Source organism: Limulus polyphemus, unplaced genomic scaffold (genome assembly GCF_000517525.1).
Source record: "Limulus polyphemus unplaced genomic scaffold, Limulus_polyphemus-2.1.2 Scaffold691, whole genome shotgun sequence".
NCBI lineage: Eukaryota > Metazoa > Arthropoda > Merostomata > Xiphosura > Limulidae > Limulus > Limulus polyphemus.
In genome coordinates this window covers 259,299-264,516 of record NW_013666301.1, presented here as the reverse complement: position 1 = coordinate 264,516, position 5,218 = coordinate 259,299, and the positions used below count along the sequence as shown (strand labels likewise).

At 30.7% G+C, this 5,218-nt stretch overlaps 1 protein-coding gene across 1 annotated transcript in view; it reads right to left on the bottom strand.

Annotated features, from left to right (window-relative positions):
- LOC106459994 (insulin receptor-like) overlaps nucleotides 1-5,218 on the bottom strand; it is a 136,441-nt gene that overhangs the window by 117,328 nt on the left and 13,895 nt on the right. The window lies entirely within an intron of this gene.

The following is a 5,218-nucleotide window of genomic DNA, read 5'->3' as shown; positions in this document are numbered from 1 at the left end:
GGGATTGAATGTCACATTATAATGCCCCACAGCTGAAAGGGCGAGCAGGTTTGGTGGGACTGGAAGTCAAACCCGCAACCCTCAAATTGCAAGTTGAGCACCCTAACTACCTGGCCATGCCAGGCCTAATTTTTTGATTATCCCAGCAATTAATTAATGGAAAGTACAATTAAACTGATTGTCACAAAAAGTAATCAACTAACTGAAATCAGAGTTTCTGAGTACAACTATTATCAATTATTCCAAATATAGAAGTATCCTGCTGTTATATTTGTTTGTTGCTATGCACAAAAAAACTTAATGGACTATCTTATGCTTATCTTGTCAATGTTATGATAAAGCTACTAAGGCTATCTGCCACTGTCATTAATCTTGAACTTTTGACTAAAGGGAAGATAACTGGCTGGCAGTACTTGATACCAACTTTTTTATTTATTGAACTACTGACTTTTTGCATTTATATACTGTACTAACTGATTAATGGGGTCATCAATTAACTGATTAGCAACTACCACTAATCATCCAAGTCTACCTATGACACAGATCAAGTTACAAGTATCAAATCCATCACGGCAGGGATTTTTAAACTATGTGAAATATTTACATTTCTAATTCATATTTTATAGTTTGCTTAATTTTTCTTACTACACAAATGCCTAATCCATGTAAAGTAAAACATGGAAAAACTTTGTAGCACATTACAACTGTACACGTTTGTATATGATTGATTCTTGGTTTCTGATGGTCAGTATCGGTTAAATGAAGGAGAAAATTCCACACACTACTTATACATTTCTTGAAATAACTGTTTATCATACAGTTAATATTATTTCTGAGGTATGAAAACAGTCTATTAACAAAAACACTGTTGTACCAAACAACAATTTAGATAAATTATTATAACAACAGCCAATGGACAGCAATCACACAGGGATGATAAATTAATAATAAGATATATATTAGAACATTGCACCAAAGGCATGCTATGCAGTGGTCCTGGAAAGATATGAGATGATAAAGGTACAATACATGCCTGTTACAACTTCCACCAGGACACAAGTTCAAGACAGTACGATATGTGGTGTTACAAAGATGACATATAAACAATGATGGAAAAGTAAATTTACAGTTTTAGTTTAAAAACTAAAAGGTAACAAAGTATTAGAAACCAACAGGCCTAAAATTTGTGTCAAAAATCACCAAAACTGAATTTTTTTCATATTCCTCTTAGTTTATCTATTTTGGAAACAAAATCCTAAAAGAAAAATCTGTAGCTTCCACGAATTTTATCACAGATTTAAAGTTCATTTAATTTAAAAAAATATAGTTTCACAGATTATAAGATAACATAAGAAAAATAATTTTGCACCTAATTCAACATTAAACAATTCAGTTACACAATCATATTAAAAAACATTTCGCAATGAAAAAAAACCAACAGAAAATGTAAACCTTATTTAGCATTCAAGTAGCCAAGAGTTAGTGGTGGGAGCTGCCAACCAATTGCCTTATCTCTGATTGACAGTTCAAAATTAAGGGCAGTGGCTTAGTAGCTTTGCCATAGCTCAAAAATACAAAAACAACACCCTAATCACTGAAAAGGCTAACACCTTTGGTGGCAACAGGAATCACACTAGAGCAGGGCCAGATTAAGGTTTAGTGGGGTCCTAGGCCCAGGTATTATTTGGGAATAATAATAACTCACTCTTGCCTCTATTCTGCTAGTTTTAAAAACCATAATTTTTTTACTTGGGGGCTGACAGGGCCCTTAGACCCAGGCCTAGGTTACCTATGCATTAATCCAGTACTGCACCAGAGACCCTTAAATTATCAGAAATCCCTCCCCTGATCAATGGGCCCCAAAGCTGAAGAAACTTGAATTAATCAAACATAATAATTGGAAATCAAAGTGGTAACATTTTGATAACATGGACGACTGGAATAATCTAAAACAGTAACAACTGGAAACACTAATTTCAATTAATGGATTATTTTTGTGACATTAATCAATTTAATATAATTTCTATTAACAGATTATTTTATATCACAGTAACTGATAGTTACAGGTAGATGATTGTATCAATTAATCACGTTAACTGCTTGCTCGAGAACCAGCAATAAAATGTTTTATAATATACATTCATGTAATGAATGTACACAAATTAATTTAGTATAATATGCTCATGAATTGTGAGGTAATCAACTGTTTTACAACATGCAGTGTTAGAGGCAGCATATTTGTTCTGAAGCCAAACATTACAGTGCTTAAAACAACTATTCTGCTTAGTCTGATAAAAAGATTTATAACTGCTAGTTAACAATGAGAATATGCAGCAAATTTGAAAATATATGTATTTATTTTATACACCCAAACTGCTGAAAAACTATACCAAGGGTTATGAACTATATCCCATGTGTCTTCTTTCTTCTGACAGTCGTGCCATGTCCATTTAGGATTTAAAAAAGCACAGAAAACTGTCAGAACAATCCCAAAATAATTGTCCGTCCAAATGCTCCAAGGTGGAATGTCTTACTAAGTATGCTATGTACTATTCATAAATACACTACACTAAAATCTTTTGGCATTAGAATCAAAAGAAAATTCTTGGTCAGAACAATTATCCCACTTAGTAGTATATAAAAAGAAGGTTTACAGCCTCTGTTCTATACTTTAAATAGGAATTTGAGATATATGATTATTAACAAAACAATTTAAATAATGTAGTTTTTATTATAAGCTCTTTGCATGCAACATGTGGTTTTTAAAACTCATTTCATGTTAACATGAGTACATTGCACATGCAACATTCTTAAGCCCAAAAACTTGCTGCTTGCATATGTGTATGATATATTGCCTTGTATTTCTAGTGTATTCAATAAAACATGGCCACCTGGAAGCAAGCTGATATATTAAAAAAGTTATTATATTTCATTACTAGAAATTGCAGTAAAACATTAGCTAGATAGGATATACAAATTCTACTAGACGACAGCTTTTGTTTACAGACACATGCCACTACTAATACTTAAGTTACTTACATTTGTAGGAGGCAGATTATAAGAAGTGCATATTTGAAGCTTAAATATTGGTATGAAAAATCTGAATTATTTACAAAAGGATAACAGTTAGTGTTTTCTTTTTGAAAGATACATATCACCACTAGAGATGGGTAATTAACTCAATTAATCATTCACATTGATTAATGTCATATGCAATTATCAATTAATTATAATTATTGTTAAACTAATCAATGTCATAAAAATAATCAAGTAATGAAAATTAGTGTTTTCGTTTCTTACTGTTCTCGATTATTCCAAGTGCTTGAGGTATTACCATTACAGTTAGTTCAACATAATTTATTAGTGTCATGGCTCACAAAAATAAATGTCAACTCAGCATTTTCCTGATTAAAAATAATAAATTTTAGCTTGCTTCACAATGGAATATTGTGGTGTACAAAATAATGAATAATTCTATACCCAGGATAATCTTATTCTCCTCTACCACTAATAAGTGAAGTGGCATATGCTGTAAGTTCACTGTCCCTATGTAGAGTGAAGATGTACCTAAAGTATCCAGGTACATTGTTGCCTTAAGTAATAGTTATGTTATACTCATCACCACAACCTTGACTGTCTAGATGTATTTGCATTTGTATAAAATTATAAACTTCACAGTATTTTTAAATAATACTTTATGGAAAGAAATTACCTTTATTAGGTCAAAATAAAAATAGTTTGTTTGCCCACTCACTATCATAACTAGTAAAAAAAGTTTTGCTAAAAAGTTACAAATATTCTTTAATAATCTATTAAATAAACTTCCTAAATATGTTGCTGATCAATACCATCAAAATACTAACTATCTAGTCATTGTATGTTTAAATAAAAACTAAAATCAAACTAAAAAAGGGTCTAAAGTTTGGATAATTAAAGAAAGTAATGATTGACATATTTTACGATGAAAGTTCTTTGTTTTCATTGTATAGATAACCTTTACTTAAAAATTAAACATCAAACTATTCGATAAAGTTTAATATGATATCAAATGAATATATAAGCAAACATCAACTCACTAGTTCACTGTTAAACACTATAAAGCCACATAACACTTTTTTCCTTTCTAAAAAATTGAAATATCTTTAAAAAAGTAAAGGGTTACAAATGGTAGATAAACTTGTGCAATTTCTGCAATCAAGAGGAACTTATTATATTTCTCCAGAAATTCAGCATTTAGCAATACCATCCTAGAAAGTTTTGACTGCAAACTGCAAAAGTATCTATAATGTAAATAACTACCAACAATTTATTGTGATCTAACATCAGCATTGCATTTGCTTGATTCAGGTGCTATCAATTACAGCTTTATTTCCAGTATTCTGAAGGTTTCTCAATATTCCTTTCAACATCTGTATACAGATATAGAACAAAGAAACTGCCTGAAAACTACTTTTACTGTTGTACTCTGTTCACAAATTTACTCAGCATTTTGAAGTTGTTTTTTAAAAATATTATATATGTTCAGTTTTTAGCCTAACAAACACATGCTACATTATTTATTATCTACAATTCTGCAATAAATTACAGAAATCAATGTATTTCAAATTGTGGGGCACAACCCCTGGGTGGGGGGGGAGGCATGGATTTTGGATAATGGCAAAAGAAACAGAAGAGTTGGAAATGACAATCTATATACTACTAAAACTCTGAGATTGTTTGTGTGTGTGCTTGTCTGTAATTAAATACAGCAAAAATGGTGCACAATACTGCCATATTTGTAATGAAATGAGAATAGAAACAGAATAAAACAAGCTTCGTTAAAATCATCCCACAAGTTAGCGCCATTTTTCGGGTCACTTTTCATACATTCCATTATTATAAAACTTCGTTTTCCACCTGATGAATCACTTTAAAATATCTTCTATACAACAATATATGCACAACAGGAATTAAATGATGAGATGAAAATGTGTTATAATGACACGTAGAAAGAACAACAATAAAATGGACCTAAAATATTATTGACTATTTGCAAATAGAATCTATGGAGACGAGGTAATAAAATAAAAATCAAGTCGAGAACAACAATAAAATGGACCTAAAATATTATTGACTATTTGCAAATAGAATCTATGGAGACGAGGTAATAAAATAAAAATCAAGTCGAGAACAACAATAAAATGGACCTAAAATATTATTGACTATTTGCAAATAGAAT